This window comes from Euprymna scolopes, chromosome 26 (assembly GCF_053919585.1).
Source record: "Euprymna scolopes isolate OS-2025 chromosome 26, ASM5391958v1, whole genome shotgun sequence".
NCBI classification, from domain to species: domain Eukaryota; kingdom Metazoa; phylum Mollusca; class Cephalopoda; order Sepiida; family Sepiolidae; genus Euprymna; species Euprymna scolopes.
The window spans coordinates 110,536,995-110,560,757 of record NC_136507.1 but is presented as its reverse complement, the minus strand read 5'-3'; the positions used below and the strand labels follow the sequence as shown (position 1 = coordinate 110,560,757).

The 23,763-nt window shown below is 35.2% G+C and overlaps 1 protein-coding gene across 12 annotated transcripts in view; it reads right to left on the bottom strand.

Moving 5' to 3' along the window:
• LOC145248365 (CTD small phosphatase-like protein) overlaps nt 1-23,763 on the bottom strand; it is a 574,218-nt gene that overhangs the window by 92,731 nt on the left and 457,724 nt on the right. The gene's annotated exons all lie outside the window — the stretch shown is intronic.

The following is a 23,763-nucleotide window of genomic DNA, read 5'->3' as shown; positions in this document are numbered from 1 at the left end:
GCTACTTTCCCTTAATGCGCACTTATCTAGTGATGAAAATGGTGAAATCTCAATTTTTAAAAAAAGCCCAGATTTCTATAAGAGTTTTCAAAAATCTTTAGAGAGAGGGAGAGAGAAAAAAGAGAGAAAAATAAATTCCTAGTGTTCTGTCTCTCTTCATATGTACCTGCAAGCCTGTTTTAGGCGAGTTAAGAGAGAGGTGGATAATAAAGGGAAAGATAAAGATAAGTAGGAGAAACGACAGAGAGCAAATCAGAGAAACGATAGAGAGTAAGTAGCAGAATCAAAAGAGATACTAGTTACATGAAGTACTTCCTGTATAAGGAAAAGTCCTTATTTTCCCTTAAGAGAAACAAATCCAATTAGAAGTTAAGTGGTTTGTTTATGTATATTTGTTCCTAATTGGTAGGTGGGGGTGGGGGGGAGATATGTGTTCTAGTTTGGCAGATAAATGGTTGTGTGTAACTGTGCATTAATAAGTTTGTAAAATCAACTGACAATAAAATTGCAATATCATCTTTTCGAGAGGGAGGGAGTGATACACAAAAGGAGTGGGAGTTAGAGAAACAGAAAGATGGAAATAGGATAAAATGGATAAAAACAAAACGGGTGAAAAGAGAACATCTGCTGCAGTCTCAGTTTCTCAGTCTCTCTCAACTGCATTTATTTGTTATTCAGATTTAGTGATTCCCCTTATTTTTTTGGTGATGTAAAAGAAATTTAATGAAAATTACATAATGGTTAGAAACATGTGATATTCTTATTAATACAACAATGAATTAACTTTGCCAGTTAAAGGGAAGTAATTACAAACATATGCAAGAGAAATAACTCCATATTACTTATTAATTATATCTTGTGGGTACTTTTAATTTAAATATCATTTTACTAGGTTTTTTCATTTAAAGAAAATCAAATTAAAGAAACAATGACCCATGTGAATTTGGCACTTGTTTAATCTCTATCTGAAATGCAAGAAGAAAATAATTTTGATGGTAAAAGATTTTAAAGCGATTTGTAAATGGAAATCTTTTGAAAGTTAAATGTTTTGAAGTGATTTAAAATGAGCAAATCCAAGAAATATTGTTTCTTCTGTTCTGTGTGACATAAAACAAGTACTTTCAATTGTACATTTTGAAGGCTTAAAAAGCAGTGCAACACCATTTGTATTCCCAGACATTTACACCAATTTAAAAACAATATTGTAAACAGATCATATGAATTAGAAATAATTACCTAGCAATACAATATTCACATAATTTTAAGAAAGCAATATGCTAATATTTATTTTAAAAGAAATGTAATTATATATCTGATAGCGAAAATAGACAGGAAAATGCTGAAATGTGTTCTTTTATTAATTACATAAAGTGTTTTTCTGTTTTCCCTTTTGTCTATGTTACTGATATTATGGACGGGAATAACATAAAAATGACTAGTCAAAAGGAAAGTTTCATTTGTTAGCTTAGCAGTAATGTAAAGTTGTACTTCCATGTTTGTTTACTCAAACTCCTAAGGTTTTACAAACAAACTCTTCCTCCTAACCATATATCTTTTGAAACACTGCCCAGGTTATTTGGATAAGTATATTTCATTCTCAGGGTATATTATTATTAGCAGGTCTGTTTTGCATTCATAAAAAGTATATTTTATTTTTAATTAAAAGTAAGCATAAATGTTAACGGAATCAAGACTAAGAGCAGTATGTACGCATTGATCTTCATGAGTTTCCCAGAACACATGGGTTACGATTAAGGAAATTTCAGTTAGTATCATTGTACTTACACCTTCTGCTATAGTCATGTTTCATATTGAGAAGCCATAAAACAGCAGTTTGTGAATGACATACACACACACACAAGATATACCATACAAATTTAAAAGGAATACATTCATATAAAAAAAAAGCTCTTCAGCAAATAGAGACAAAAGGTTAAGAATGATTTTTTTATAATATATAATCGGCATCATGGCAAAGGCACCACCTCTAGCACTTCCCTTTTAATGATGGATAAATGGCTAATGGAATTTTTAGTGTCATCAAGAATGGTTTCAGATGAACTTCCGCTGGAAAAGGCCACAAGTAGACAGCGAAGCAACCTCTTCCTCATCCTTTTATTCAGATAGAGAACAGTGTGGCATCTTAGGCGCATGAGCAGGGAGGTGGGAAATTACTAGTAGCATCAGGATAGAGCAAAGCTAGAGAACAGAATTGTAGTAAAAAAAATCAAGAAAAATGAAAAGAGAAGATGGTTATAGAAAATTAAGTAAAACTGAACAGAAAAGCGATTCAGAATAACGATCACTAGATAAAAGGCTACGTCAAACAAGTGATTGTACTCGGCCAATAGCAGAAAGAATCAAAAGAAAAAGTACTAAGTGGTGTTCTTTTTTTTTTTACGTGGAGATCACCACTTATCAAGGCCCAGAAGCCACTTTGGGATAAGGGTATATTGTGTGTACAGTAATCAATGGAGTAGTGTTGTATTATTCGTTAGTATTGGAAATTTGATAAAGTGTCATTACTTAAGGGGGCGGTTCATCAGGAATTTGTTTATGTTGGACTTGAAGACATCCAAGTTGATGTCAGGAGGGAAACAGGCAAGCGGCAGAGAGCTCCAAAGGGGTGCAGTTCTAAGAAAGAAGCTTTGTTCATGGAATCTACGTTTTGATTTAGGCACAGATAAAGAGTGGGGAAAATTATTGACAGTGGTTTCAGCTAGACGGGTGTTTTTAGTGAAAGATTGGTGAGGGGGGAGCAGAGATTGGAGTTCAGACGAGCACCTGCCATGGAAATAATGATAAAACAAAGATAGGCTCGCAACGTCTCTTCTGTGGGAAGAGAAAAGGGTATCCCACTAAGCCACAAAATCTATTTTGTACTCTGTCAAAGCAGGATAGGCTGTTTTTAGCAGCTCCTGCCCAGATGTGGCAGCAGTAATTCATCCTTGGACGTACTTGGCTTTTATATAGATAGAGAATTGAATCATTAGTGAGATATCTTCTGGAACGGTAGAAGGATCCCACCATTTTCCCAGCGACCTTGGCAATAGACTTGATGTACATGTTCCATTTCAAATCAGGAGTAAAGGTCAAACCCAGAAGCTTATCAAAACATAGGGCCTCCCCTAGACGAGAGACATCATTTCAATTGATACCAGATGGGGATCAGAGCGTTTATGATGTAAAGATAGGAGCTTGGTTTTAGATGCATTAAAGATAACCAGTAACATCTTCCCCACTGTACCACGCGCTCAAGATCAGAGGAGAGAGAATTAGAGAGAACATTGTCATTTACGGCCTTTGAACATTTCCATAGATTATCGTGTCATCAGCACAGATGTCAATCAATGATTTAAGTATGTGTTTTGGGAGATCATTGATGTAGATCAGGAAGAGAGTTGGGCCCAGGATGGACCCCTGAGGGACTCCAGCATTAATACTTCGGGCCTCTGATTTCTGCTCATCAACCACTACTCTTATGAGCCTATCAGAGAGAAATGATTTAATGATTGAGAAAACATTTCCAGTTATATCGTAGCTGGAAATCTTGTGAAGTATGCCTTTATGCCATACCTTATTGAAAGCTTTGTATGTGTCAAGAGCAATTGCCCTATAAATGAAGCTTTTGTCGAGAGATTTGCTAATCCTATGAGATATAACCATTAGCACATCTGCTGTAGATCTAGCAGAATGGAAACCATATTGCGTGTCACTAAGCTTATTTCTGCTGAGGTGGTTGACTACTTCTCTATTGTGGTTTGAGCACAGGCAATTCTTGATCACAGATTCTTGATCACAGATCTCTTAAAAAGATCATAAGAGTATTTTATTAATTTGTTGTATTAAACACGAAAAGAACAAAATATTGTCTTAAACTTGTTTGCAAATATCTGTAATATGACAATTTTATTTTTTAAATCCAGTAAATAATAACAATTATTTTATGTAAATTTTGAAATTGCAGTTACTCAACTTTCTGTGGTCAAAAGCTGCTACTGTTCTACAATTCTCACAATTAAAAATTAAAAATATTAAGGAAATTCATCAAGGGAACTGAAACTGCTTGAAAACACACACACACACACACACACATAGTACCAACTGGTACCACACAAAATGATCATGAAGGGTCAAGGAGGATGAAAATTCCAAGACAAGAACACTATTCAGTCCTCAACTGGAAGGGTGTAGAGATTACTGAAAACTTAAAGAGGCTTACTGCTACTCAAATTTCAAAAAAGGCCAACAGTCATCAGAAAGAACTTAATGGTGAATAGCAGTTGCAATAATGCAAAGAGATTCACAATGGGTATTAAAAGAGAGCCTTGGAAATCTGGAGACGTGCCAGTGAATTATTGCTTGTCATTAATCACAAGAATTGCTAGTGAGTAATTATTTATAATACCCAACAAAAAAAAACAAAAACAAGTCAGGTTGACTTCAAACTGAACAACTATTTCAAAAGCTGCTCTTCTCTTATGTGATCTTGTTCAACCAATCAAAGCCCGGATGATACTCTGCCCTCTCATCAAAATTAAATTTATTTACTGAGGATTATTAATCTGGCATAATGCTTTTCAGAATTTTTAAGATAAGGACTGATAATTTGGATTATCTAGACTACTATTCTCATCTTAATTGTAATATGAAATTAACACCTGTGTTAATCTCTGATCTTTTAATTCAGGGAATCTACAGTTTCAACTTAAATCCTTTATTAATTCATGAAATGGATTATTCTTGTTCCATCAGTCGCAATCAAGAACTTTCTCTCTGTGAATGAGTACCTTTTCACAGTAAGCAAAATGAGCAGAGGTGGGGGAAGGTGCTTTGCAAGACATGCAGTGCACATGTGCATGAAGAAATAAGTTAATGTTTGCATATGATGAATAGGAAAATTCGGTGGTAGTGGGGAGGGGGCGGAAGTGGGAGAAAATTGGAGGGGGAGGAGGGTAAGGATATGTAACGATGGCATTGCCAATGCACCTTTGATTAGATAAACGTTTATTTAATCTTAGCACTGGGTGACATTATACATGAAAATCGAACGGGGAGGGGGCACTATTGACATAAATGAAAGATCCTAACATAGAATATGAAACGACAAACAAGTTTGTAAGTCTTTTGTGTCATTCATTTACAGTTCTAAATTCTATTGGGAGAAAGCAGTGAGGGGAGGGGTGGCTTTCTATTACTACCTTCCAACTTTGGATTTGTGCACCAGAAAGAGAAGGATGGAGGGGAAACATGTAGAGATGGAAAGTTTGAGAATCAATTAGAACTGAAGATATATTTTGATTGGGAAATATAACTATCCCCATTCCCTCTATATGGATGAAAGAGTACAATAGATTAGAATATGAGACCTTGTTACAGAGTTGGATTGAACAAAAGAAACTCAGAAATAATACCATGACAAAGGATCAATTTTACCGTATGAAGTAATATTTACAATCATAGATGCATGTGCCAGACTCTGTGAAAGACTTGTCTTTCAACTAGAAAACCTTGAATGTTGACAAGATGGACATTACAATTAATGAGAGTAAAACAAAATTCGGTTAAAATTCAATTGATGGTCAAGAAAAAAGGCAATGGCTGCAGTTAAAATATATAATTTTTTGGAGGTTTTAAAAAAAATGTTTCCAAGCCATCATGGTGACATGCAATTAAACAAAAATAAATCAACCTTTTATACAAGAATATTACAAAAAAGAACTTTCCTTTCTTTCTCCATGTGCCTCACATCTGGCAGAATTTCCATGAACAAAGTTTCTTTTGAAGGGCTTTTTTTACCACGGAATTGCTTCTCTGCAGACTACAACATGATAGTCTTCAAATCCATGTAAAATATTTATCATTTATCATTTTTATAAGTAATCAAATTTTGTTAATACTATTCTGTATTTTTGGTCCTCACATAATATTGTTCATTTTATTGATAATCCATTCATCATCATATCCTTAAATTGTTTGCAACCTTTATAAATGGCAACTCACTAGTAAAAAATTAATCCGATACATGTAATAACTGAATAGACACAAAACTATGCAACAAAGTCATCAAGAATATTATCAGTACAAATAAAATAGAATAATTTTTTTAAATAATAATAAAATGGAAAAATATATTTATACAAAAAAGCATATTAAATATTTGCATAAGCAATAAAAACAAAACTTATTTTGCTATTTGATCATGAAACATTTGCTTTGCATAATGCAAAACATGATTTATCATGTTTTAACTCTCTAAGAATTTCTCTTTCTAATTTAAGGGATTGATTTGAAAATCTAAGCTAATTACCACGCCATCTTAAGTTGATATACATAACTGTGCTGGGGTAGTTAATACCCTTATATCCATGATAGTATGGATTCGTCGGCACTATGTAAGCCAGAGATTTCTGTTGTCGAGCAGAGAGCACATGTGTAGTTTAACCGCTCGTAGTGAACACCAAGACTCTTTCACCTTAATATTGTGACCCCCACTAAACAGAACCACAACATTGGCAACGTATAGATTTGAAAAAAGACCCAGAAGGATCTCCTTTGGATAAACGACCAACTTCTCTTCAACAAACTCGTATTTTTCTACCTTCTTTGAAAAAGTAAAGATTGGTTCCACAAAGTTTTTTCAACAACGAAAAACGACCTCACCTTGGAAACGTTTATTTTTCAAAAGGCTGTGAATAGAAAAAAAATCTAGAATGCTGTCTATTGCTAAAGAATTGACCAAATTCATTTCTAACTTTTGGTTTGTGCTAGTCATGCAAAGTTTTCAAATTTGAAATAAGGCATTTTTATTGCCTTAGAATTTTTTTTCTTTATCCAAAAGCCTTTATTTTTGGACTGTTTGTTGAAAGTGAACATTTTTAATTTTAAACACACAAACGAAAAAAAAAAAAAAAAGGAAGAAAAAGAGAAACTAGTTTTTTCTTGCTGGCTGGGCGACTTTCACTCATGCAACTATCTTAATTTTTCCTCTTTGCAAGAAGCCATTTTCATTTTACAGTATATATTTGAAAAAAATAAATTTATTACTGTGATGTAAAAATTTCTCTTGACAGTCTGCATGATTTTCATTGTCTCAGTAAAACAACAAGAAAAGAAAAAATATATCAACTCTACGAAGGATCAAACCCGCATTCATTCCATTACGAGAATTCAGGGTAACAATGTGAATACGCGACTGGATTTTTGCTATGAAAAGAAATTTCAATTTGTTTTATTTCAAATTCTTCCGTGCTCCAAATTTTTTGTATTTTTTTTGAAAGAGTTAAAATAAATTCTCAATTATCTTTTGTTTTTTGTGGAAAATTGAGCATTTTTTCTGTTAAAACCACATGTGTGCAACTTTTTTTTTGAATATTAATTTGACATATCTTTCTCCATAAAGTCGAGTTTTTCTGTTCATTTCTAAAATCCAGATTTGTCTTGTGAGTCTATTTATTTTTCAAAATGGAAAAGCTTCAAGGCAACTATTTGAAATGATACGTTCACAGCAGACTCACACTTTGGAATTATAAAAACAAAGACAAAGTGGAAAGAAGAGAAAGAGAAGCGGAAAGAAGAGAAGGAGAAGCGGAAAGAAGAGAAGGAGAAGCGGAAAGAAGAGAAAGAGAAGCGGAAAGAAGAGAAAGAGAAGCGGAAAGAAGAGAAGGAGAAGAGGAAAGAAGAGAAGGAGAAGAGGAAAGAGGAGAAGAGGAAAGAAGGCAATTCAGCAAAAAAAATACTGGAAATGCAGACACAAGTAAAGAAAAAAATTGGAATTACTAACTAGAGCAATAGCGAAGAAAGACAGTAACGAATCAAACCAGAATGCCCCCCCCCCCACAACCATGATCTGATCAGCATTAGAAACATTTCACTATCATCCAGAAGAGGAGTGCACTTTTGAACTTGAAGCCTATTTTCAGATTTGGTGATGTATTCCGGATTGATTGTAAGCCATAGAGTGAGCAGATGAAGGTTCGTCTTTTATTACAAAAATTGGGCACTGCAGAACATAAGTTTGTGGACTACATCATCTCTAAACAGACGAGCGAATTGTCCTTCAACAAGACAGTGAAATCCTTGATGGAATTATACTATCCAAAAACCAGCTTATTCCATAAAAGATAAAGATGCATCAACCTGACACGCAAAGAAGACCAAGATTACACATTTGCTTCAGTCGTAAACAGATACTGTGACAACTTTGGACTATCCTCATTGACGTCCGACAACTTTAAGGTCCTGATTTTCATTTCAGGCTTAGTGTCAACTCAGACGCCAGGCACTAAACAAGTGGGAAAAGGAACCAAATATAACCCTTCAACAATTGGTTGAGGAATGCCAAAGAATCATCTCGAAGAAGACTCCAGAAAAATACAAGAGGCAGGTGTAGCACACATTAGAAAGGTACAAAGTAACAAAATTTTACGCTCCAAACAGTCAAGCGAAAGCCAGAGATAACCTCCAGAAAAATCCCAAAAGAAGCCGGAGTTACCCCATTACCCATGCCAAGGATGTGAAAAAATCCACTGGCAGAAGGATCGTCCATACCAGTCCCGGAAATGTGATCGGTGCAGATGCAACGGACACAAAGCCTCACATTGCAGAGAAAAAGGACCTTGCAGGAGCTACATAAAAACGAGGACTAAAACGAAAATGTGTGGAAGTGCGTGACAGTAAAAATTGGGGACAAGAATGTTAGACTTCAACTTTACAGTGGTTCAGATTTGTCCATCATAAACCACCATACTTGATGCAAAATCGGAAAACTGAGGATGATGAGAACCAAGAAAGTTGGTCGATCAATAACTGGAGAAAGAGTAAGATTTGAAGGTGAGGTTACCACTAACATAACATTAAAGAGAAAAAAAAGTCACACAAGCTATCTTTCAATAGATAATCGACATGATGTTGAGCGGCCTTGATTTTTCCATTGGATATCTGGACGATATTCTAATGAAAAATGAATCTATAGAGCAACATACAAAACACGTTTTTCAGGTGTTCCAAAAGATAAATGAGTACGGCTTCAGACTTACAAGACACTAAATGTGAATTTTTCCTCGACCAAATAAAAGACTTAGGGCAGATAATAGATAGGAATGGTAGATGGCCCGATCCAGAAAGATCCATAGCAATAAAAAAAAATATGCCTGAGCCACATGATATAACACTGCAAAGTTTTAAGGCTTAGCTAATTTCTATCAAGTCTTCATTCCTAATATGCACACATTGCGTGCACCTTTAAATGAACTACAGAGGAAGGTCAAGGTTTAAAAGTGGACCACAGAATGCAAGCTGGCATTTGAAAAGCTAAAAGAGAGGTTCACATCTAAACTACTCCTAATCCATTACAACTCAAAATTATTATTGTCACAAGCGATGCGAGTGCATATGAAATCAGTGCATGTATCCTGCATAAAATGTCCAACGCTTCTATGAAACCGATAGCAAACACGTTGAGAATCCTACTTCCTGCAGAAGGAATTATTCCCAGAGAAAGACTCCTTAAGCATCATTTTCGCAGTAACAAGATTTCTCCATGGACGACATTACAAACTTCAAACGGACCACAAGCCACTGATCTCTAACTTTAGCTCAAAAAAAAAAAAAAAAAAAAAAAAAAGGGTTGCCTACACATATGGTAAACAGGCTCCAAAGATGAAGAACAATCCTACTAAATTACGATTTTTATATGGAGTTCTTTCTGTCAAAGAAATTAGGACATGCAGACGTGCTATCATGGTTAATACCAAGGAATAGAAGACTCAGAGATCGCATCACTACGATCAGAGAGAGATTATAGTTCAATCCTATGTAACACTGAAAGAACTTCCCGTTACTCTGGATGATATAAGGAAATAAAACCGAAAACGACGATTTTATAAGAGAAACCAAGGAAAAACTGCAGACTGATGAACAAGTAGCTGAGGTTTTCTCAACATGCGACCAGGTATTATATCAGGAGAGATAGTTGTTCCAGCGACCCTCCAAAAGAAAATCCTAAAGGATTTTCACACAGGACACTCTGGTGCCACCAGAACGAAAAGTTTAATGTGTTCATTCATGTACTGGAAAAACATGGATAAGGATATTAAAGAAAAAGTGAAAACATGCTGAAGATGTGCACTAGCTGGTAAGTACCACCAATTCAATTTAGCATTAGCCCATGACCCAAAGCTGACTACCCATAGTCATGGATACATGTGGACACAGGACCACTTGATGGATAGTACTACCTCATAGTAGTGGACAGCTTCTCTAAGTGGCCTGAAGTCTTTAGGTGTAAAAGCCCAACTATGGACTTCACTATAAAAACTGTTCAGGAGCTATTCGCATGGTTCGGAGTGGTGAACTATTTAGTGTCAGATAACGGCACTCAGTTTACATTCAGGAACTTTAAAGAGTTCATGGAGGACTTCTAAGTGGACTACATCACAACTCCAACTCACCATCCCTGATCAAACAAACAGGCCGAAAGATTTGTGGACACCTTGAAGAGGGCTTTGAAGACAACCGATACTCCATCCAAAAAAGCATGGCAACAATTTCTTCAGGTGTACCACATAATGCCTAATAAAAATAAACCATCCCAGATGTTTCCGGCGGATAAAAATATGACCAGTCTTTGACAAACTATTGTCAAAATAGGTAAAACCCGCAAAGAGATCTGTTCCCAAAAAGAATTACGTGCCCGGAGAAAAAAATTTTCTTCCAGATGCACAAAGATAATACTTTCTGGGAGCATGGAACAATAAAGAACAGAATCGGCCGTATGGTCTACATGGTGGAAGGACCACATTCCATGCATAAGAAACATTTGAACCAAATACACAAACACACTTCGAACGAATTAAGTGAAACTGCCAGAAGAAGAGACATTGGACCCACTGTAGGATGCATTTGACTGTGAACCCTCTCAAACTAGTACCGAAATACATCGTTTCGGCAGAAAAAGGAAACTGACAGACTCCTTGGAGGTCAACCCAGGAAAGAAAAACTATATTTCGGGAAAATAAATCTTCAAAGGGGGTGTTCTGGCATAGTTCTATGATACTCCATACTATATATGATAGTATGGATTTGTCTGACACAACATAAGTCAAACATTTCTGCCGTTGAGCAGAGAGCATGCATAGTTTAACTGCTTGCAGTGAACACCACGTCTCTTTCACGACCCCCTAAACAGGAGCACAACAATAACCATCATCAGAAAAAAAAAAATTGATTACATTTCTTGGATAACTAAAGATTCGACACTTCCAACATTCCAGAGCATAAGATACAGAGAAATAAAAATCGAATTTTGGTTGACCAAAATATAATTGAACCAAATCTTTTTTTCTTTTGAAATGCATCTTACACAAGTGCAATAGGGGCCATTAGTATTTGATAAATCCAGATTGAAATAAGCACCATCTCCACTGTGTAATTAGGAGGATCTAAACAATAAAACTTTCAGAGAGAAAACTAAAAGCAAAATACAAAACAATAAAAATACTTTTTGGAATAGAAAAATTATCTCAAATGGCATCACGTGTGAATGGTCAGAGATTAGTCAAAGTGATATATACCAACAAAATAAAGCTCATATAACCTTAGTTTTATTTATTTGACATGATAAAATAAGTCAACCTATTATCTTGCAAAGAAAGATAACTTGTTCATGTTGAGTGAGTGATGGATGCCATCGCTCACAAATAGCCCTGCTACTCCTTTTGCATATGACTGGGCAAAAAGTGAAAGGAGCTTATTTCAAGCCTTGAAAATTAGCATCCATATTAGATGAGAAAGAGAGAGAGGGAGGTGTGATCATGAGAGAGACAGACAGAGATAAATGTAACCAGAAGAGACAGACAGATAATGATAAATGTGACCGAGAGAGAAAGAGAGAGAGACGTTCATAAGAGTAGTGGTTGATGGGCAGAAGCTCACATTATTAATGCTGGAGTCCCTCAGGGGTCAATCCTGGGCCCAACTCTCTTCCTGATCGACATCAATGATCTTCCAAATCATATCCTAAGATCATTCATAGACATTTATGCTGATGACACTACCATTTATGATAACACATCAAACGTTGTAAATGACCAAGTTCTCTGATTCTCTCTCCTCTGATCTTGAGCATGTGGTACAATGGGGAAAGGGGTGGCTGGTTACTTTTAATGCATCTAAAACTAAGTTCTATCTTTACATCATCAACGCTCTGATAACCATCTGGCATATATTGAAATGAATGGCTCTCGTCGTGAACAAGCTCCTGGGCTTGACCTTTACTCCGGATCTGAAATGGAACATGTCCATCAAATCTGTTGCCAAGGTCACTGGAAAAATGGTGGGATCATTCTACCACTCCATTAGATATCTCACTGCTGATGCAATTCTCTACCTATATGAAAGCCAGGTACATCCAAGGATGGAGTACTATTGCTATATCTAGGCAGGAGCTGCTAGAAATACTTATCCTGCCTTGATAGAGTTCAAAATAGATTTCGTAGCCTAGTGGGGGGTGCCCTTTTCTCTTCCCTGCAGCCTCTTTCCCACAGAAGAGATGTTGCGAGCCTGTCTCTGCTTTGATGTTATTTTCATGGTAAGTGCTCATCTGAGCTCCAATCTATGGTCCCCGCCCGTTGTCAAACTTTCACGAAAAAACTCATCTATCTGTAACCACTACCAATAATTTCCCCCACTCTTTATCTGTGCCTAAACCTAAACGTAGATTCCATGAATATAGCTTCTTTTTTAGAACTGCATGCCTATGGAACTCTTGTTTGCTTGCTTTCCAGTCGACTACAATTTGGTCGTCTTCAAGTCTAACATAAACAAATTCTTGTTGAACCGTCCCCTTAAGTAATCCAATTTACCAAATTTCCACTACTAACGATTACTACGATATTATCCTATTGATTACTGTACACTCATTAACCCTTATTCTCAAGTGGCCTCTGGGCCTTGATAAGTGATGGCTCCTATGTTAAAAAAAAAAAAATGAAAAAGATAAATGCGATCAGGAGAAAGAGAGAGAAAGATAGATAAATGTGCCCAGGAGAGAGAGATAGGCAAACAAACAGACAGATAGATAGAGATAAATATTACCAGGAGAGAGAGAAACATATAGAGATAAATGCAAACAGTTGAGAGAAAGAATGCAGAAGAGAGAGATAAAGAGAGAAAGATACATGCAAACAGAAAAAAGAAAGCAACAGATACATACAATAAAACAGATACTATATTCATTGTTTTAGCCCAAAAACACAACAAAAGAAAACCGGCATTATGAATTATAGCATCATTCCACACGCATCATCAACATCTCAACTGCACCATAGAAGTTAGCAGAGTTGATGTTGCTGGTTCAGTTGCCACCAGATTTTGATGCAACAGAAATGCAGTTCTGTAGAGAACTCCAAAATTCCTAAGATCAAGGACGTAAAAACCTCTCCCCCTCCAGACAGAAAGAAAACCAAAAATGAAAAGGTGTTTGGTTAAAAATTCCTAACATTGTCTGGAAACGGACTCACATGCTGTATGTAGCACAGTCATGGGGCAGAGAGAGAAAAAAAAACGTGGTGTGGGAACTTTTTGGCAGAATTTCAAGTCTCAGAAATGTACAAAAACAACAACCAGACAGACACAGAACAATCTTTAAGAATATTTCTTCTTCTGGGGAAATGGTACCAAGCCACCCACACATTCCAGTAAAGAATGGCAAAGAACAAGTCAATTTGTTTGGAATATATTTTTTAATGTGCCAAGCATGTCTATAAGAGGCCCTGTCCGTCAGTAATGCTCAAATTTGAAATAGCATTTTTACTGGTGATATGTTTAATTTGATAATAGCATATTTAGATGCATCAAACATATCTATAAAGAGAGCCTGTCGACAACACTAACTGTGGTCTTTCTATTGATTTTTAATGTTTTAAATTTTGAATGAAATACAAGGTGCCTTCAATAAGTTTCTATACTTTTTGTACAGGTATTTAAAACTGTCATAGACTCTTGAAAATTCTGTATGTTATTGCTGTACATCTTATGAGATGACTAACCAATTTTTATTGTTCAAATGAACAGCTACAGCAGGAATTGAAATACACCCTACTAAAGCCTGGTTGCTACAGCTGGTGAATTTCAAAAATGCAATCTGGGCGTGAGGACACTTTAGAACGATATGCAATAAAATTGTTTTAAACCAGGTAAAAATGCCACAGAAACGTATGGAATGCTTCAGGCTGATTTTGGACCATATTACATGAATCGAGCATCAGGTTTTGAGTGTCATAAGGGATTCATAGAAGGCAAGAAATCTTAAGGATGAGGAGAGATGGAAGAGGAGTAAGAAAGTAAGAACAGCAGTGCTGATTGGCCCAATAAAGAATGTCATGGATAAGTGTTTCTATAGACAATGTGCACAATTTGGTGTCAGTGTGGGAACTGTTAACACAATTATTTACAAGGAACTGAAGATGCAGATTTGTGCAAAGTTTGTCGCAAGGATGTTCAGAGATGATCAGTTCACAACTCCATCCTTGTTAAAATGAGCACCAAGAAAGTTTCTCGCCCTCCCTATAGTCCACACTTTGCTCCCGGTTACTTTTGGTTATTCCTTAAGCTTAAGAAAAACCTTAGAGGCTGTCGTTATGAGAGAATTGAGGAGATGGGAGAGGCTGTGACGAGGGTCATTGACACGCTCACAAAAGAGGACTTCTCTAGAAGTGTAAGCCATGTTTAGTTTCAGAACAGTTTCCGATGGTTCATTGTTCTAAACAAGTCTTGAGAGGTGACTGGTTTGCAGTAGACAGAACAGTTTCCGATGGTTCGTTGTTACACACAAGTCCTGAGAGGTGACTGGTTTGCAATAGACAGTTCCACAGAACAAAATGTTTTTTCCGTCTTGACACGGTAAGAATGTTTCTCACCCTCCCTATAGTCCACACCTTGCTCCCTGTGACTTTTGGTTATTCCTTAAGCCTAAGGAAAACCTTAGAGGCTGTCGTTATGAGAGAATTGAGGAGATGGAAGAGGCTGTGACGAGGGTCATTGACACGCTCACACAAGAGGACTTCCGTCATGCCTTCCAGTTGTTGGAACAGTACAAGTGCATTGCAGCCAAGGAAGATTACTTTGAAGGGAACTAAAGTTTCATGTGTATACTATCAATAAAAGTGCCCATATGAAAAAAGTCTGGAAACTTATTTAAGGCACCTTGTAACATTTTCAGTGTAAAAAGTACAAATTGAGTGGACACTTTAGAAATATCATTTTTCTTATTTCAAATCCTTTAGAAAATTTGATAATTGTTTTAAAAAGAAAAAAAATCGATATGTTCGGTGACAGAAGAAATCTCAGATAATTTGAAAATGTTTTGGTTGCATGAATTTCTTTTTTCAGATTAAATTGGTGACATAAAAAATGAAAACTATGGAGGCTTTCCAATTGCTGAATACATGCCTTTAGTGAAAGAGGATGGTTGGACCTAAATTGTCTCTCATTGATGAAAAAAATCAAAATAATATTTAAAAGTTTTTTTTTGTTTTATGGAGTGAAGCAATTTGCATACATGTTTGAAATATTAGCATATGCAACATGTACATCACTCAAAGGTGCAAATCTCTCATGGCATCATGATCATCTCTTCCAGTAAAAGAATTTTACTCCTCGATCTCAAGTATGTGTCAGAAAATTATCAAATGAACTTCCATGCATTGTCTTTAATGGATAGTATTAATACATTGCAAAAAAACTGATACACTCTCTTCACTAAGTGATGACCATTTAGATAAAAAAAAAGTCTTGTTTACAAATGTTATAGCAGTGGTTTCTTTTTGTAAGCTAGTAGTTTTACAATTGCATGAAACTCTCACCCATATCTGGAGGGAGGTATTCATACCTTTCTCAAAATTATTAGTGAAAGTGATGCAATAGGCTTAACATTAATATCCGGTAATGAAGCAGTTAATTTGATTTCATTATGAGGAACGAGAGCTATCTAAGGTTGTGAAAGATTAAATGAAATGTGCACATAAAAATCTGAAGAAGGCTGCTATAACAAAAGTTGCATGGAAAATGTTGACTAGTAGAAAGGTCGAAACGTTGTGAACATTAGAGCCAATATAAAGACGACTATCTTCTGAAATATGAAAATAATTCAAATATATTCTTCACTAGCCTGGCTTTGCTTGGGCCCTACGTTCATTTGCATATGTATATATATATTAAAAAGTTTGACTCATGTACAGGTAACCTACATCTTAAATTTCAAGTGTTTAGATGCAAAACTGGCAGAGGAGTTTGGTGGAGTTTGCAAAGGACAACTCTTTCATTTTTGACCTCTTGGCAGCCAAATTTCCGCCACAAAACTGATTAAAAAGCTTGCTGCATGTCAGAATACCCTTTATTTTCATTATTAATTTCAAAGGTTTAGACCCTTTATTTTATTATTAATTTCAAATGTTTAGACCCAAAAGTGGCTAAATAGTTTGCTAGAGACTGCAAAGGTCAAATCTTTTGAACTTTGACCCCTTGGAAGCCAAATTTTCAGAAAAAAAAAAAAACGATTAAAAAGCTTGCCCTATGTCTGGATACACTTTTTGTAAAATTTTGAATGTTTAGACCAAAAATTGGCTGAGTAATTTGGTAGAGACCACAAAGGTCAATATTTTTAAAACTTTGACCCCAATTTTTACTCCTTAATATTTGTTTTGGGCTCAAATCAAATTAAAAAATTTGATCCATGTCCAAGTAATCTACATCTAAAATTTTAAGTGTTTAGACCCAAAATTGGCAGGAGTTTGATAAAGTTTTTAAAGGTCAAATCATTGAATTTTGACCCCTTAACAGCCAAATGTCTGGTCGAAAACCGATTAAAAAGATTTTCCCAAATCTCAATACTCCTTATGTCAAATTTAGAGTCTGTAGACTGAAAATTGAAAGAGTAGTTTGGTAGGGAAATGTACAGACACACACAATTTCACTTTTATAGATATATAGATTGTAGATGTTAAAAAAAAAATTTTTTTCACTAATTTTTTGCATTATACTTGCGAGTGTGGAGGTGAGGTGAAAATCCACTTTTGTTAGACAATGCATAATTACAAACTCAACGATAAACACATGAAACAATCTGGCATTAATGTAAACATACACACAGCCAGACAATGTCAACAAGAGTTGCCAAATATACGGGGGGGGGGCGTACTGAGGATTATTCATTCATTCAGTGGTAGAATAAGGTTAATTTATCATATAATTTAATTAGTGTCCGCTTCGTGAATTCTTGCATTAAAAAAACTACAAATGGGTAAAAACAATCTATGATGACGATGGCTGAGTCAGCAGAAATGGTAAAAAGAAATTGGCACCACTCAAAAAATTAACACAAGTAAACTTTTGATAAGAGAAATCATTACATATTTCTGTAAAATTATTGTTTGGCTTATTTACTACTTAGCAAATGGAAACTACGTGAAGAGAAAATGCCCCGTTCCCTGCAAAGTTCAAATCGTGTTTTCCTCACTAAATGCACATACTGAATGGATCCATTTTTATTCTATTGTGATTTGAGGATTCTATTAAGAAAAGAGAAAAAAGGTTACAGACATTGATTTTACAAAAATTTGGAATGAAAGTTAGATGCATTATTTAATGTTAAATAATTTCCTCGTTATATCTATTTGCTAATGCAGCTAAATGTAATCACCAGTATTATTTATCAACATTTTTATTTGATTTTTATTGCAAACTGTTCATTATAAAAGTCCTCTCCCTAAGAAAAAAAAAGGAAAGAAAAAAGCCACCCCATAGAATCATTAATAAACAATTATTTCTGCAATCCAACCAAATTTGGTTCAAATACAGTAATACTTTAAGATACAAATGAACTAAGATACAATTTTTAATACGATACAGTGTATTTATATTTACGCCCTAAGCTACGACCATTTTACTTTTTTAGACAAGATTTCAAAAAATTTCACGTCTACAAAAAAAAAAAAAAAAAAAAAGAAATAACATACAAAATGCAAAGCAAAACAAAACAAAAAGTGTGTTTGTGTGTAGCATGTGTCTATTGTAAGCTATGCCATGCTGTCTCAGTCCGCTTTCCCTGCCACCTCCTAGTTCACCTTTGTTAGCCTCTCATCCCCGTCTCCATGTTGGTCACAATTTTACTCTTTATTTTCTTTTAATTCATCCTTTTTGCTACATAAAAACTTAAATATTAAACATTTAGTAAGTTCATTCAACGTTTTTAATTGTATATAATCTTGCCTCTTTTTAGTTACCATATCGTGTGTCTGTGTGTGCATGGTGGCCTTGCTTCTCTTCCTCACTCCTTGCATGCATCCCATACACTAAGACTCGCCTAGGCAGTGAGTACAACTATATTTTTATTGTTTTTATTAACACTTATTATTATATATCATTTTTTGTGTCATTACTCTTGTATTTATCTTTCTTTAGTTATTGTTGAATATAATTTGAGCTGATTTTGGGTAAATTTCTTACCCTTGGAACAGATTACTTCTGTTCCTTTTAATTCAAATGGGAATAATTATTTTGAGATGCCATTTTTTTAGAGATATGTTGGCAGTCATAGAATGAATTTGTCAAGGTATTACTGTAAACTTTAATCGAAGCCTTGTCCATTAAGTTTCGGTCAAGAATATTAAACAATTTGTTCAATCTCCTTCAATCTGCAGGCATTATTCCATTTTGAAGCTGAGGATCACACGAATACGATCAAATATTCTGTTCTTAACGGACATTCATTCCATATTCCGACGCATTACAAAATAGGAAAGTGTGTGTGTGTGTGTGTGTGTGTGTGTGTGTGTGTGTGTGTGTGTGTGTGTGTGTGTGTGTGTGTGTGTGTGTGTGTGTGTGTGTGTAAAAAAAAAAAATAAAAAAAAATAAATAAAAAAAAAAAGTAAAAATTGCAAAATAACCAAATATTCATTTCTGAAATAAGTAACTTTAGTTTAGCATATCCAGCTTCAACAAAAGGAAAGTAAATAGAACTTGTGTATATTGTTTGCTATTGTTGTCACATGAAGAAATGAATGGTGGGGAGAGAGGGGATGGTCAGAAAAATTTGAATAGGCAATCTATTCAAATCTGATGTCAGTGATAACAGGTGGTGAGAGAGAAACAGACAGAGATACAAAAGTGTTGGACAATTTCGACCCAATACCATATACAAAAAGTCATCATCAATACTGTGACTGATATAAAACAAAAAGCAAAAGCGTGTATGCTCATCGCATGTGGATATGGATATATATATATATATATATATAACTACTTCATTTACTCACATAAAATTAATATACGAAAGTATAGATTTATGTGTAAACTTTAAGTATTTACTTCAAAAGTGCTCAATACGTAGGTAGAGCTAGTTAGTAATTTATAAAATATATATGGCGATTAAGCTACACTGAATATTCGGCGTTTCATCCACTATAGGATTCGTCAAGCTACACTGAATATTCGGCGTTTCGTCTACTATAGGATTCGTAAGCCTCACGAATCCTATAGTGGATGAAACGCCGAATATTCAGTGTAGCTTAATCGCCATATATATTTTATCAATTACTCTCTCTCTATATATATATATATATATATATATATTTTTTGTATGTAATGTGTTAATGTATTCTGTATAAAAGATCACTTCATGTTACAGCCATAAAGCATGACTTGAGGCATATTGACAAGTGCTTGATTTTCAGAGATTTTTGGAGGAAATTAAGCAAACTATATTAAAAACTACATAAAATAACATTCTGACCCACACCTGAGGATAAGATGAGTTGAAAGATAAATAAATGAAAGTATATATGTGGGTTATATCTTTTACCAAACATTTTAATTGTCTTTGTTTTGTTTGATACTTATCAGTTTCTCACTGCAAAAAATGTTTTTCATTTATTTTTCAGCAAATCTTCTCATAGGGGTGGGGAGGTGGGGGGACTGAACAAAACTTAACATTTTTCTAAGCCTATATAGCTACATTTTTTTTTTTTCACAATATAGTCTAGATTGATTTTGAAGTATTTAGAAATGCCTAACATTTGGAAATTTTTAAAAGAGGAAATCTTGAGATACCTTGATATCCTGTTTCTATAAACAAAATGTTTAACTTGATTTTTAAAGATATATATCTCACTATGTTATTAGTTGGAAAAAAATTCTGTTTCCATCAATTCTACATTCTATCTAGATCCATAATGCAACGGTGTCAATCAGCATACATTTGTTTTTACTTCAAAAACCAAACAAACACATACATTTTCTCTCATTAATATTTTATTTTAAATATACAAAACGATGTATAGACATTGATAACTTTATTTCAATCGCTGTTCTTAGCTGCAAGCCTATGCACCAAAATTCACTTAATAATTTAGCGAGGAAACGTTTCCATTTTCTTAACTTGGTGACTAAATGATTCCCCAATAATTACATTATCTTTTGAAATAATACTTTAATTTGCTAGATAAAAAAATAGCAAAAAGTACTTCACAAAAAGCAAAACTATCAAAGTAACATTATCCGCAAATACACTAATAGCTATTAGTTTGAAACCGTCTTCATAGAGATATGTCAGTGACCAATTTTTATGCTATACTTTCAGTATTGTTAGTTTTTTTGTTTTGTTTTTTTTAAATTTCAACGATTAAACTACTTGATCAAAATAATTCAATGTCATCGACATTGTTCGTGCGGATCTTATCTTAAAACATTGACAGTTTTTTGATCACTATAAAAAATAAAAAAAGATGTTGAGCTGAATTATTAACAAGTTTTTTATGTGTTTTTACAAATATTCAAGATTTTGAATGAATAACACCTCATACAGTTTCTTCTATATTGTAATAACAAAAATAAATTATTAGAATATTCATTACTAGTTGACCTAACCCGAACCGATGTTGCCCAAGTTTCAAATATAATGAATATATTTTATATACACTAGCAAAAACAGATCCGTAACATTCTCTATAAAGACAGAATTTTACGGCTGACTACATGTTTTATTCATGAACAATTTTGATTTATAATGCAATTTCTATCCAATCACTTTATAAATAAAAATTATAATAAAATTACTTGCAGTATAATAGAAATCCAATTAATAATTTCCAGAATAAACAATGTAACTGAATCTTGTATTGTAGAATCAATATATTTTCACTATAATTTGTTCCCTGTATTTATGACAAGTAAAGCGCCTGGCATTGCCCAGTTATAAAATATGCTTTAAATATATTTTATATAAGTTTATTATATAGCCAATTCTCTATTAATTGATATTGTACCCAATATTTAGTAGCGATTTCAAAACTTAAAAAAAAAAATATTTGGGTGTAATCAGCTAGAATTGAAACCAAAACATTTAACAGTCCAGCCTTAGTAGTTACTATTTGAGCAATCATTAGATAAAAAATAAACCGACTTCAATGCATGAGTGTATATTTCTGCATGCATACAAAATCACTTAAATCGACTTATGCCTGCAAAGTTACAATTTTTTTTCAATTTTGACCGCTTAGCAGCTACTTTTACCTACAAAAAATCATAAAAGAACAGCCCACAAAAAAATATGCAATTACGAGGGGCGTACAATAAGTAATGCTCCTGACCCACTTCCAGTTGTCTGATCTAGCTGAAATTTTGCATGTGCAATGATTTATATCTCTACGGGTAATGTGGCAAATTACAGCATTGTGGTTTCTGTTTTACAGGTGTTTGAACTGAGTCAGGTGTGAAATGGCGCCTGTTGAATGTCAAGCAGTGATTCGGTTTTTGTATTTGAAAGGACGCACACCACAGAAGACTTTTGATGAAATGAAAGAAACATATGGTGATAATGCCCCATCATATGACCTTGTAAAACGCTGGCATCGTGAATTCAAACATGGCCGGAAGTCTGTGGAAACAGCCCCCAGATCTGATCGCCCCCCCCCTCCTGCCATTGATTGAGGCTGCCATTTTTTATTTTTTATTTTTTATTTTTTTTTTAATTACATTTTCACCCCAAACAAGGCGCATTGCCACTTTGGTGTAGGGGGCTACTATCAGGGGCAAAAACTACTGGGGTACTATGTTGGGATTTGGGCAGCAAGATGTCGGTTCACGTTGCACTTGAACTTCTACATGTCAGTACAGTTAGGGAAGCATGAACATGGAATGGAATTCCAGAGTCTAACGGTTATGGGGAAGAAACTACTGAAGTAGAAAGATCTTTTACATCTAGGGATCTCTACTGTGTGGGGGTGGGATTTAGCTGCCTGTCGGGTTTGTCGAGGGTGTCTACGTCGTGGGGGCACAAGTGTCTGCAGTTCGTCAGAGCATTCACCATCAAAATACTTGTAGAACAGGCAGAGGGATGTAACATTTCGTCGATGGGACAGAGGCTGAAGCTTAGATGTCAGCTCAGGGCCTATCAGATTAGCAACTCTTTTTTTAAACTTGTCTAGGAGTGAGAGACTAGTAGCAGATGCACAAGCCTAAATGTGAAAACAATACTCCATACATGAGCGAATGGTGGCCTTATAGAGATACAGGATACTTTCAGGTGTCAGTAGTTTTCTAGCACGGTAGAGAGAGCCTACCTTTTTCGCAGCGGCCCTGGCAATGTTTTCAATAAAATTATTCCAACTCATGTTTCCTGTGAACGTTAGGCCAAGCAGTTTGAAAGATGTACTCTCGGACAGGGAGTCACTGGCCATTGCTATTGGTGGTAGAGAAGGTTTCTTGTAATTATTGAAGGAAACCAGTTTAGTCTTGGCAGCATTGAATGTGACCATCCATTTTTGTCCCCATTCCACTACAGATTGGAGGTCATCCTCTAGTGTTTTTGCCATTTCTTTAGATATGTGTTCATTTGTTTTCCTGTCATGCCTGTTATAGAGTGTATTGTCATCAGCATATATACCCATCTCAGAGGCAGTTTTGTCGGGGAGGTCATTAATAAATATTAGAAACAATAGAGGTCCAAGGATAGACCCCTGAGGCACTCCCGCATTTATATCACACTGTTTAGATGTACGACCGTCGAGGACAACCTGGATTTTTCTCTTATCTAAGAAGGATTTAATTATGTTAAGTATTCTACCAGTGATACCGTATAATTTAATTTTCCTGAGGAGACCCTCATGCCATACCCTGTCAAAAGCCTTAGATATATCTAGAGCTACCGCTCTGCCCCCTCCCACTTTGTCCAGTGAATGGTATATACGTTCAGAGATTACAGTGAGGATTTCAGCTGTGGAACGGGCATGTCTAAATCCATATTGTTTGTCAGTCAGAAGTTTAGTATCTGTAAGGTGCCGGACTAGAGCATGGATAATTATGGTCTCAAATATTTTGGTGAAAAGTGGGAGGAGGCTAATGGGCGGTAATTTGATGGGTCAGTTCTTTCGCCAGAATTCTTGAATATTGGTACCACAGAAGCAGTTTTCCAACAGCCTGGAAAGCATGATTCATTAAGGCATTTGTTGTAGAGTTTGGAGAGATTTGGAGCTACTTCGGCTGAGCACTTTTTTAATAGCACAGCTGGGATGAGATCAGGTCTACATGCTTTTGAAGTGTCAAGGTTTTTTTATGATAGCGTGTACCTGAGCAGGGGTGATTTTTAGATCGTCTAGTGTGGCGTCTGTCCGCAAAGGATAGTCAGGCAGGGGGTGGTTGGTAGGGTCCAGTGTGGAGTTTGAGGCAAACTGGCTGGCAAGCATATTAGCCTTGTCGGTTGCTGAGCAA